We start from the raw sequence: 13,517 nt of genomic DNA, 5'->3' as shown, positions 1-13,517 counted from the left end.
ATGCAAATATTAGGATATGCAAAGTTGGAGCAAAATCGGAGTATCCTCTCTCTTTCTGTGCTTTAAAATATTTTCTTTAAAAAGTACTACCTTTTATGGGGGAAGTACCAGAAGGACCGATATTGTCCATCTCCGAACTCGATCTAAGTTTGATAATAATATCTCAATGTACCAAGGTTGGATCAAATCGGATACTCCCTTCGAGAGTTGGATGGTCGGATGGATACCCTCTCTCTTTCTGTGCGCCCAACGGACATATATTCGTTGGGCGCCACATACAAAATTCTTTTCTAACAGAACCAAGAGATTCATCAACACCGTCAATTCTGTTCTTCGCCATCCTTGCCGTTGGGCGCCACTAATTTACAAATTTCTCGTGAGAGATAACCACAAAATCCATGCACTTTTGCAAGTCAAGTCATCAACGACGTGAATATTTTTTTGTTTTGGTATCATCGATGAGTTTAAATAATTCTTAGGAAATGCATTTCAAAATGGATGTGACAATTCCGATGATTTTCTTTCTTGTCTTAAAAGAGAATTTATATAACGTTGTGGCACCCAACGAATGAGGATATATTTTTGCAAAGCCTTATGATCCCAGTTTCAAAAAAAAAAAAAAAATAATAATAAAAGTGCAAAGTAAACTTGAAATATAGTGGCGACCAACAATTTTTTTTTTTGGAAAATTAATTATGAATTGTTTGTTATAAAATGCTTTGGCGCCCAACGGCATGATATGATATGACGGTTATATATTTGGATATAACCATCACATTACATAATCTTCAAAAAATCCGCGTTTTGAAAAAATCTACGTTTGGAATTTTTTGTTTTTAAGATCCACGTTTGGGGGAAAAAACTTTTAAATATACAAGTTAAAAAAAAAATATTCAGTAAAAAATTAACTCTTGACGATTAAAGCGTCAATTATGGGGTTAATTTAGGGTGTAATGTTTTCTTTTTTAAATATTCCTTAAAATCCCCGTTTAGATGTTTCGAAAAGTATGCTTGACACAGTCACGGTTTTCCCATTTTAAAGATATTCTTAAAAAAATCACTTTGGTTATCCCTTAAAAATATATTTTTCAAAAACGCCTTTGGAAATTCTTTGCAAAATATGTCCTAAAAATATATAAAAAATATTCTTAAAAAAAATCCATGCTTTTGGCTTAGAAAAATACTCTATTATATTTCTTATTTTATTTTTTCAAATTAATTGTATTTTTTAAATATTTCCCCCACAAAGTAGATATTAATTAAAGTATCTTCACAAATGATTGCAACACCCTGTCTGGTTTTTTGTCACAGAAAACCAATGACTCACCCGGTGATTGGCAAATATGAAGGCATGAGGGAGAGAGGCAAAATACACATCTTTTTTCTCTTTCTTAACTATCGCCTCTTTGTTTTTCTCTCAAATATGAATATGGCGTTGCCAACTATTTTTGCCTTAGTTGCCTACAAATGACGAAGTTCTTTGAAAAGTGTTTTTGTGTCCCCACCAAAATAATTAAGTAATTTAAATGACAAAATTGTGTGTTATTTAAATAAAAAAGTGAGTTTGTAATTCTTCGATACAACAACAATAAAGGCAATATGAAATTATACGATTTAAATGTGAAAAACAACAAGAAATCAAAGGAAACATTTTCACCTGCATTGACAGTTGTGTTGTGTGTTGTTAGTTGTTGCTTTTCGCTGTGTGTAAGAAATGAAATAAACGATGAGAATTATCGTCCCGCCCGCATGAATAAATCATTAAAGAAACAGCAACAAAAATAAAGTGGCAAATAAGAAAACGAAAAAAATATGTCGATATTCTTTATCGTAAATTGCAGATAAATTAAAAGATTATAAAAATTGATTGTTTGATTCCAAGTAATTTTTTTTGCACCAATAACGGGAACAAGAACAAAACGAAACAGAAGTCTAAGGTTAGGCATGCATGCATTTATTTGCCCAACAAATAAGGGTGAGGTGTGTGTGTGTGTTGAGTGAGCGATTGACCAGGCATTTGCAAAATTGTTCAAATCAATTTACACCTCCAAAGAAACCACCACCATCACCATTATTACCTAAACAAATTTTAAAGCATAAGGTTTGGCCGTGACAAAATCGCTAATTCGAAATTAAGCAAAATAAGGCAAAAAGTGATTAAACAAAAAATGTTCATGATGAGTGTACAAATATATGTAGATATGATGAAGAATGGCTAAAGGGCGTATGTTCCTTGTCTGTCTGCCTTGTTCTTGCTAAAACAAAGCATGCGATAGCACACAAATAGCAACAAAAAAACGGACATATCACATTGTGAGGGAGTCACTCACCACCACCAGCGTTCCGTTGACGCCACCTAATGGCGACAATATCCATAATTTACACACATTATATGCAAAAAACGCCAACAAAAAGGAAACCAACTTCAAAACAGATACGGCAATAACTACGGCGGGGCAATGTGACAACAAAGGCAAACCTACCGGCCCCACTGCTGTTGGCTGCTATGGTAATCAAGGCGCGGGAAGAAGTGTTTTTCATCAGTGTCATTTTCATGCAAATCACACCAGCAGCAACTGTTGTCTCCATGGTTTGGGAGGGTGTATGGATCGGTTTAATTAATAAACCAGGCAATCGGAAAGCAAGGAAGACGACAAGGGCATGGAAATAGACCCTCCAATTAAAAATATTTATGATTTGTGTCTCAAAAATGCCTAATTCTGCCATGGAATTGCTTCATTTTTGACCAAGGCCTCCCAAATTTTGCTTTCTTTTGCCACCTCCAGTCCAGTGTCCAGCCATATAGTTTTATGGTCACATGCAAAATTGCACATTCCATGCACTTCTCCAATATATGGTCGCCTGCCAATATGAAAAGCGATAGTAAATGCAAATTGATCGCCGGCGACGACTCAACTTTTATGATTGATTGGCAAATTGCCCAAAGGTGTTAATAGTGTGGTGGCTACGTTAAAAAGGTTAATGTTGATAACCATTTTGATTTGTAATTGGAAATTGCCCTGCCCAAGAATTTATGGGTAGGAACCACCAAACATAGCAAGCAGAATGGATTTCTGCAAATGTGATTAAAAAAAACGAAAACACCACTGGTGGTCATCTTTGGTTGGAAATGAAATTTTCAATTGTTGACGCCAGTCTCATTTGGTGTGGATAGGTGTTAGTTTTAAGTTGATGGAAATGGTTTTGCCCCGCCATATACACTTGGAAATTTTATTGGCTTGTAACAAAAACACATCTATCGACATTGCCGGTTCGTGAATGCAAACCATTAGGGGGATTAAATGTCTTCATAACATTTCAGTAAAGCGGGTTCACCTATGGTGTCTCAAAACCAATGAAGATGTTCTGGGCAATTGGTAGACAAAGGGATCATACATTTGTAGATTTTTTACCTCCACCATATAACGGAGGGTATATTAAGTTTGACATTCCGTTTGTAACACCACGAAATATACATTTTAGACCCCACAAAGTATTAGCATAAAATTCGATGTCGATATAGTGATGTCCGTCCATCGGTCCGTCCGTCCGTGGAAATCCCCCTGGCTTCCGAACGAAATGAAGTAGGTTAATAAAATTTTACTCAAATGTATATTATGACTGCAGGACTTTTGGTATTGAAAATGGGTCATGTAGGTCCACGTCTTCGTATAGCCCTCATATAACGGTACCTCCCGATATTCGGTATTTTGATGATTTTATCGACATTATTCACCGGAATTGTTTCAAATTTGGTATTTGAAGTTCGTAATGGATATTACAGCCGAAGATAGAAAATTGTCTGTGCAGCTTCACGTCTTCGTATAGCCCTCATATAACGGTACCTCCCGATATTCGGTATTTTGATGATTTTATCGACATTATTCACCGGAATTGTTTCGATTTTGGTATTTGAAGTTCGTAATGGATATTACAGCCTATGACAGAAAATTGTCTGTGCAGGTCCACGTCTACGTATTGCCCCCATATAACGGTACCTTCCGATATTCGATATTTTGATGATTTTAGCGACATTATTCGCCGGAATTGTTTCAAATTTGGTATTTGAAGTTCGTAATGGATACTACAGCCTAAGGTGGAAAATTGTCTGTGCAGGTCCACGTCTTCGTATAGCTCCCATTTAATGGTACCTCCCGATATTCAGTATTTTGATGACTTAAGCGACATTATTCACCGGAATTGTTTCAAATTTGGTATTTGAACTTCGTACTCGATACTACAGCCTATGGCAGAAAATTATCTGTGCAGGTCTACGTCTTCGTATAGCCCCATATAATGGTACCTCCCTACATTCGATATTTTTAAGATTTTAACAGAATTTTTAAAGGATTTTATTTTATTTTTTTTTTTTTGAAAATTTCCTAATTCGTTCAAAGTTCAGCCCGGCCGAACTTACAGCTTTGTTACTTATTTGAACTGAACATTTGAGAATTGTCTATCTCCTGAAGGTGGATTATTTATGACTAAATGGAGTTCACCTTTGGATTGACATTAAATATAGGTATATTATATGTAATAGATCTAAAGGGGTTCGTAATATACCGACACTTTGTTTATTTACAGAATGACTTTTGGAGGTGTTTTTTCTCCAGGAAAAATCTTTGACAATCTTCTTCATCCCTCTCCGAGATTTTGCCCTCAGTAAAGAAATGAATGCCGAATTGAAGGAGCATTTTTTAAATTATATTCAATGAAAGCTAAAAATGTCGGAAATAGCATCAAATTTTAGAATAAGTTTAGATTTGTTCGAATTGGTCACCTTTGGCACGAATTATGGCCTTCAAACGGCCAATGAAACACGGTCACAGGCTGCTCGAATGTTGCTCTGCGGTGTTTTGGTCCATTCCCGGCAGGGTGCTTGCTTGAGGTGATCGACACTTTGGTATTTTTAGTGCCAACTTTGCATTCCAAAATACTCCAGACACAATAGTCCAACGGATTGGTATCCGGAGGTTTTGGTGGCCATTGTGCGCTGGAAATGAAGCGAGGAACCTCATTTTGTAACCATTCTTGGGTGGCGCGTGCAGAGTCCTGTTGGAATGTCCAAGATCTGCGGCCAAAATGATTGCATGCCCAAGGCTTTAATACAACCTCCAGAATATTTTCGCGGTAATATTCGGCATTTATTCTGATGCCACGGTCGATTATACGGGGGGAAAGCGACCATCGGCTGTTATGGCGGCCCACACCATTACCATGGCCGGCGCTTGAGTTCAGTTGGCCAACCGAAGATGTACATTTTCAGCTGACCTCTTTGGAGAAACCCAAATTAGGCAGTTCACCACTTTCGGCCAAGCGAAGCAACTCTTTATCTCTTTTGAGTGTATTTTCTTTCTGTTGCGCTGTAAGTTCTTGCACTTTTTGGAATTTCAATGGCTTTACCCGGAGTTCATTTTTCAATATTTGCCGAATGGATATGTTCAGCTCACGAGCCATTTTTCGGCCACTGCGACGCGGGTTTCGATCAAGTCGCTTCTTTACTTTTCGACTCTTTGTGACGGTGGTAACCGAAGAATTTTTTGGTAGAAATATTTTTTTTAATGATTTTAAGGTATTTTCTTAATTTAAGCACTTGACACTGTTTTATCTTCAAGCTCCCAATTGACCTTTGAAATTTCCATTTGATTTTAAATCTCTTCATTTTCCCCCCTAAGTTAGTTAGAACATTGATAGAAATACCTGTTTCCTAGTCATTTGACTTAACCTGACACCTTCAACTACGAATCTATAAATCACCCTGCTCAAGGGCATTTTCTTGTTGTATCTTCTCTTCACAAGTCTCAAAATAGAGCCAATTTCAATTAATTTTTTCTTCACAATTTTTGCCCACAGGTCACTCGTTCCCAGTGGCTCGTGATCTATGCAAAAAATATTCTATTAAATTTAAATAAATCATTTTATGTTTATGCCTATTGTTCTTTCGTTTTTTCTTTTCCACCCTTCTTTTCGGGTGTTCAATTTGCGATATTATCTCATACTTTGTTGTTGATGCTCATCATGTTAGTGCTCCCCCCATCCATACATTTTGGTTCTCTACATGTATAAATGTGTGTTGGTGTGTTTTGTTTTTGTTGCTTCTTATTTAATGCTCCAATTGCTGACTTGCTCCATCAAATGATCTTGTTATGAGATTCACAGTCATTGCTGTTATTGTTGTTGCTGCTGCTGCTGTTTCTCCTGGTTAACAGAGACCACAATTTATGCTGTATGTGAGATCCATTGAGAGTAATTAACAGAGGAGAGTAACAAATTAGGTGGCAATCAATAAATTTTGCCTTTTATTGGGGAGAATATTTAAAAGCAGTGGAGAGGGAGACCCCCTTTGTGTGCTCTGTTATATGTCTTGTGTGTTGGGGGGAAACATAATAGAGAGTCGGAGAATGATGGGTGTTCTGTTATGTTTCTTTTGTTTGGGGAGGGGAATAGAGCCGATTGTGGGAGAGTATAGAATTTGTTTTTTTTTTCGTGGAGAATCTTAAAAAGGGGAGAGAGAGCTTCCGTTCTTTTGTTTTGTTTCCTTTCAATTTGGGGGGAATCATAACGGAGTATAATCAATGTTATCGTGTTGGTGGTCGATAAATTATGCTCGATTTGTTTATTCAGGCAACAACAAATCTTTTTCATTCTGTGAGAGTTTTAAAGATAGAGGATAAATCTGTGCTGTTTTTTTTTTCGTGGAGAATTAAATGAAGAACTGGAATATATTGTTAATTCTTTTTCTATTGAAAATCGTTTCTTCTTTTTTGTTTCATGGGGAACTAGATGAAAAGATGGAATATATTGTTAATTATCTTCTATTGGAAATCGTTTCTTTCCTATTTTCCTCGATCATAAGGGGAGAAAAAAATCCCTAGATAGGGAAAATAATAATTAGTTAATTTCTAGAGAATAGTTTTGTTTTGGAGAGTCTAGTGGCTCTGTTACGTTTCTTTTCATGTGGACACCACAGAGATTCTGAGAACACTCTCTTCTTGCCCGATAACTTATTCTCCACTTTGGTGTGTGTGTGTGCGTGTTCGGCTCGCCTATGTAGGGAGAGCCCCCGCGACTAAACATTTGGGGCTCTTTTTCGCTTAGCGCTGACTGTTAGCACACTGTTGATTCAGTTAGTTTGTGTAGTCTGCCACTTAAGGTACTCGTAAGTAAAAATTAGCGGAAAAAATCATAATATTACGCTTCGGGTGGTGACGATGATGACGGTGATGATGATATCGAGGGGAAAAAATGAATAAGCAATAGTGTTGCAGTGTTGTTGTTGTGTTTGTTCGAATCAGAAAACAAAAAATAAAAATTAATTGCTATAACAAAACAAAAATAGCCATAACGAGTGCATGTGTGTGTGTATTTCTGAGTAAACATGTGTGGGGGCTGATGATTGTTGTTGGTTGGAAAAGGCAATGGTGGGGGGTAATTGTGCTTTTTTGGTTACTCACACCGAACGGAAGGGCGTTTAAGGTGTTTATGTTACGGATTTCTATGGACGATAATCTTTCCTGTTTTACCACCTTGTCTGCCTGCTTGCCTACCACCCCCACCCCCCAAAAAGAGAACAAAACTCAGTTTGCCGGTGGTGTTGATGGCCACTCTTCATTCACCATTATCCTCACCGTTAAAAGCATAAATACAAATCTAACCGTGTTCTAACGCGTCCAAATGTGTTTTTACGTGCGTGGTGTTTGCCTTGTTAATAAATACGAGCAACATATGGATTTTCGATTACGATGGCGGCGACGACGACGATGTTTGTTTGTTGTTATTGTTGCTTCGTTTGTTTTTGTGGCGATGATGTGATGTGTACGGTGCTGTTACGTTATTCGGTGCTGTCTGGCCCCAAAGAATTTGGAAAAAAATCTTAAAAAAATAAAATTCAATTGAAAAAAAATATATATTTTACTTATGATGCAAACAGACCTAGCAACTCTGATAGTGGGTGTTGTGTTTGCCACATTTTGCTAAGATCAATGCAACAACTTGCCACTTGAAATCGTTTGGTCTCAAGCAAATACTGTGCACCGTGGCTCAAGTGTTGAAATTAATTTGAAAAAAAAAAAAATAATAATAAATAAAAACAACAAACAATAATGCCTACATAGATTCCGAAAACTGAACAACAATCGACCGTATGTTGGCAACTTGTTCGATCTATGACCAAGTTTTTTTTTCTAGTCAATCAACCAACCAACTTCCTACCCCTACGCAAATGGGCCGGTTTTTTTGAATGGAATTTGAAAAATCAACATTTTAATAATTTGAAATTTATACAAAGAAAAACAAATAGCAAAAAGTGAAGAGCAAACTTGCCAAAAAACCTGTTTTTAGGTTATATAATAATTATAAAAAAAAAACAAATGATTTAAAAGCAAAAAATATTAAAAAAATAAACAAATGTGAAATTCAAAAAAGAAAGCAACAATCAGGAAAAAAATATTCAAATTAGTCATGCTAAAAAATATAGATATATAATAAATTAGAAAAGAAAACAAACGTTTCAATGAATAGCATCAGTTTTGAAAAAATCCATAACTACACAAGTTTACAAATATTTGGTTCCGGACGAAGTAGACAAAACGGGGAAACAACCTTAGTTTGGTGAGACCTCTTCGATTTTTTTTTAAATTTTTGTTGCAGAGGCAGATATGTAAACCCTGATTCTGGGACGAACCCGACTAGATCTCCCGAGCTTCTATGAGAAGATCTCCCGAGCTTCTATGAGAAGATCTCCAGATATTCTATGAGAAGATCTCCACATATTCTATGAGAAGATCTTCAGATCTTCTATGAGAAGATCTCCAGATCTTCTATGAGAAGATCTCCAGATCTTCTATGAGAAGATCTCCAGATCTTCTATGAAAAGATCTCCAGATCTTCTATGAGAAGATCTCCAGATCTTCTATAAGAAGATCTCCAGATCTTCTCTGTGAAGAGATCTCCACATTTTCTGTCAGTAGATCTCAAGATATTCTGTCAGAAGATCTCCAGATATTCTGCTAGAAGATTTCCAGATCTTCTGTTAGAATATCTCCAGATCTTCTGTTAGAAGATCTCCAGATCTTCTGTTAGAAGATCCCCATATTCTCTGCTAGAAGATCTCCAGATCTTCTGTTAAAAGATCTCCAGATCTTCTGTGAGAAGATCTCCAGATCTTCTGTGAGAAGATCTCCAGATCTTCTATGAGAAGATCTCCTGATCTTCTGTGAGAAGATCTACTGATCTTCTATGAGAAGATCTCTAGATCTTTTGTGAAAAAATCACCAGATCTTCTGTGAGAAGATCACCAGATCTTCTGTGGGAAGATGTCTAGATCTTCTGAGGAAAGAGCACCCGATCTTGTAGATCTTCTTGGAGAAGATCTCTGGATCTCCTTTAAGAAGATTTCTATATCTTCTGTGAGAAGATCTCTAAATCTTCTATGAGAAGATCTCTAAATCTTCTATGAGAAGATCTCCAGATCTTCTATAAGAAGATCTCCAGATATTCTATGAGAAGATCTCCAGATCTTCTATGAGAAGATCCCCAGATATTCTATGAGAAGATCCCCAGATCTTCTATGAGAAGATCTCCAGATCTTCTATGAGAAGATCTCCAGATCTTCTATAAGAAGATCTCCAGATCTTCTATGAGAAGATCTCCAGATCTTCTATGAGAAGATCTCCAGATCTTCTATGAGAAGATCTCCAGATCTTCTATGAGAAAATCTCCAGATCTTCTATGAGAAGATATCCAGATCTTCTATGAGAAGATCTCCAGATCTTCCATGAGAAGATCTCCAGATCTTCTATGAGAAGATCTGCAGGACTTCTATGAGAAGATCTCCAGATCTTCTATAAGAGGATCTCCGATCTTCTGTGAGAATATTCCCAGTTCTTCTGTGAGAAGATCTCCAGATCTTCTGTGAGAGGATCTTCAGATCTTCTATGAGAGATCTTTAGATCCTCTATGAAAAGATGTCCCGATCTCCTATGAGAAAATCTCTAAATCTTGTAAGAGAAAATCTCCAGATCTTCTATGAGAAGATATCCAGATCTTCTATGAGAAGATCTCCTATGAGAAGATCTCCAGATCTTCTATGAGAAGATCTCCCGATCTTCTATGAGAAGATCTCCAGATCTTCTATGAGAAGATCTCCAGATCTTCTATGAGAAAATCTCCAGATCTTCTATGAGAAGATATCCAGATCTTCTATGAGAAGATCTCCAGATCTTCCATGAGAAGATCTCCAGATCTTCTATGAGAAGATCTGCAGGACTTCTATGAGAAGATCTCCAGATCTTCTATAAGAGGATCTCCGATCTTCTGTGAGAATATTCCCAGTTCTTCTGTGAGAAGATCTCCAGATCTTCTGTGAGAGGATCTTCAGATCTTCTATGAGAGATCTTTAGATCCTCTATGAAAAGATGTCCCGATCTCCTATGAGAAAATCTCTAAATCTTGTAAGAGAAAATCTCCAGATCTTCTATGAGAAGATATCCAGATCTTCTATGAGAAGATCTCCAGATCTTCTATGAGAAGATCTCCCGATCTTCTATGAGAAGATCTCCAGATCTTCTATGAGAAGATCTCCAGATCTTCTATGAGAAGATCTCTAGATCTGAGAAGTGGTCTTTAGGAATTTTGTGAGAATCTCCCCGATCTTCTGAGGAAAAATCTCTCGACCTTCTGAAAGAAGATCTCCGGATTTTTGATGAAAGAGCTCCCGATCTTCCGCTAGAAGATTTCAAAATCTTCTGTGAAAACATATCTAGATCTTCTACGAAAAGATCTCCAGATCTTCTACAATCTCCAGAGGAGATCTCCAGTGGGATTTTCCTCCTCTAAAATAAGGTCTTCTGTTTTTTTTTTCGCTAAGAAACTGTACAGATATTTTATTGGAAGATGTTAATAAAATTAAATGAATTAAAATGTCCAATTGAGGTGCCCCTAAATTATTCTACATCATCTTCTGTGACACCTAAAACTTTGTAGACTTGTGTAGATTTCTAATTAAAAAAAGTGCCATTGAAAAAAATAACATAATAAATTTTGTTGGGGAATAGAAGAAACGCCACAAAAATTACCTCATCTTTCGCATACGCGTTTCGGTCTTGATAATATCTTGTTTTTTTTCGCCGCTCTACGCTTTTGTGTGTGATTCTACAAAATGTTCAACGCCCCGCTTTAGAGAATACAAGATACTAAAACATAAAATCAAAAACAACAAACATATGCTGATTTCAATTTGTTTTTTTTTTTGTTTTTTTTCAATTCTCAAAATGTGTTTTTTTTCAATTCTCAAAATGTGTTTTTTTTTTTCTTCCGATTTTCAATTTCAAGTTTGTTGGTATATGATTTCGTGATTTTTGTGTATTATTTCTAAATAAGAAAAAAAGTGTGAGAAAGAAAGAAAAAAAAACTACCAATACCTGAATACCCGAAAACAAAACGACTAGATCCAGCAACAACTGCAGAACAACGCTGAACGAACTGTTTTATTTGTAAGTATTATTTTATTATTATTATTTTTTATATTTTATTTTATTTTGTTGTTTTTTATTTTTGTTTTTTTTTACCTCTTTGTTTTAGGTCATCATTTTTTGTTTTTTAATAACTTTTTGTAAACATTGTTGATTTTGTTTATATTCTTGGAAATGTTTCAATGTTGTATGACGAACTTGTTTAGCTTTTGCAATGATTTATTCACAAGAAAAAAAAAAACGAAGCGAACATGACAATGATCATCAGGTAGAAGACAATTGCGTTTTAAACAATGGCAATTTTAACTTTGTTGAAATTTAATTTTTTAAAAAATTGCCAAAAAAAAAATACATTTATTTTTGAATGTTAAAGACAAGCTGTCTTTATCGCTGAGTCATACTATGGAGTTCTATTGTTACTGTCTAACTGATTGTCTTGGAATTCTAATATTTCGAGGTGTTACAAAATAGAACGACAATTTTAAATAATTGTCGATTAGCCATGTCAATCTGTTTAAATCTTTGATATTATTGGAAGTCCTGTATCCAATTTCCTTTCAAATCAGCTGTAATTAGACATTTCGGAGTTTCAGCGTTAGCTCATTTAACTCCTTGCAAAAAATATTCAATATATGTCCCTAAATAGTAAACCTATCAAATTTTACAGATTTAGAGGATAGCTTACCTCACAATAAGTCAAATGTTCGCTTGACCAAGGTGTGGACACAGATTTTTTTGGTATTATCTGATTAGCCATACTTTAGGCATAACCTCTACCACAAAGAATATGAAGGGTATATAGAGTGTGAGATGAAAAAACTGCAACCATCTTCAGACTGTTGTCATTTCTAAGCCACTCGTCCGATAGCTAAAATTATTCCAGTGACAGCTCATTATATTGTTTACAAACGTACAAAAGCATTTTGGTGAGAATTTTCAAAAAAAAAAAAGTTATTCGTGATGGAATTTAAGCGTGATAGTGTGATTTTTTTATATTTGGCTGGAAAACCACAAGTGGCTATCGTGAGAGCACTCCAGCATTTAAATGTGAATAAATATTTTGTGTCTCGTGCCATCGCTCGTTACAGTAGCATAGCCCGTCGTCAAGGAAGTGGACGAAAGAAAACAGCAACATCAGCAGAAATGATTCGAAAAGTAAAGAAGCGACATGATCGAAACCCCGCGTCGTAGTGGCCGAATAATGGCTCGTGAGCTGAATATATCGCAATATTCCATTCGGCAAATATTGAAAAATGACCTCGGGTGGTAAAGCCATTGAAATTCCAAAAGGTGCAAGAACTTACACCGCAACTGAAAGAAAATAGACTCAAAAGAGCTAAAGAGTTGCTTCGCTTGGCCGAAAGTGGTGAACTGCCGAATTTGGTTTTCTCTATATATATATTCCCCATATAACGATACCTCCTGATATTCGGTATTTTTTTGATGATTTTGGCCACATTTTCCACTGAAATTGTCTAAATAGTCCCACGATATCGTATAGTCCCCATATAACGGCACCTCCCGATATTCGGTATATTGATGATCTTAGCCACATTTCTCAATGGAATTGTCTGAAATTCTACACAAGGATTGTGAATTTTTACCTCTGAGTAATTTACCCCCTGAAAGAAAGGTATTGATATAGATTCACGATATGGTATGGCCCCCTAATCATCGAGTTCCTTCTGAGTACTATGCCCCATGGAAGAGAATTGTCAATATAGGTCCATGATATCGCATATTCCCCATATAACAATACCTCCTATATTCGGTATTTTAATGATCTTCGATCCATTTTTTACCAAAATTGTCTAAAATTCCGTATTCAAAGTTTGTAATAAGTAATACAGCCTATGACGGAAAATTGTCTATATAGGTCCACCATATCGTGTAGCCCCCATACAATGGTACTTCCAGATATTCGGTATTTAAATTTTATTAGCGACTTTTTTTACCGACATTTATTTCAAATTTCGTATTTGAAGTGCGGAATCAGTATTACTGCCTATGACAAAAAATTGGGTATTCAGGTCCACGTCTTCGTAT

At 36.0% G+C, this 13,517-nt stretch overlaps 1 protein-coding gene across 6 annotated transcripts in view; it reads left to right on the top strand.

The window, feature by feature from the left end:
* Positions 1 to 1,452: 1,452 nt before the first annotated feature.
* Positions 1,453 to 13,517, top strand: part of LOC101889915 (talin-1) — a 100,643-nt gene continuing 88,578 nt past the window's right edge. For 2 of the 6 annotated variants that reach the window (XM_059119629.1, XM_059119628.1), the window contains exons 1-2: positions 7,087 to 7,159; positions 11,332 to 11,492. The gene's annotated coding sequence lies outside the window, so the exon portion shown is untranslated. Of the gene's footprint in view, positions 1,559 to 7,075; positions 7,160 to 11,331; positions 11,493 to 13,517 lie in introns of those variants that run through there. The other 4 variants (XM_005179214.4, XR_009341745.1, XM_059119630.1 and 1 more) reach the window with 4 other exon arrangements.

Source organism: Musca domestica, unplaced genomic scaffold, assembly GCF_030504385.1.
Source record: "Musca domestica strain aabys unplaced genomic scaffold, Musca_domestica.polishedcontigs.V.1.1 15, whole genome shotgun sequence".
Taxonomy (NCBI): Eukaryota; Metazoa; Arthropoda; class Insecta; order Diptera; family Muscidae; genus Musca; species Musca domestica.
Note: the sequence above shows the minus strand (reverse complement) of the source record. Positions and strands in the feature narration are given on the sequence as shown.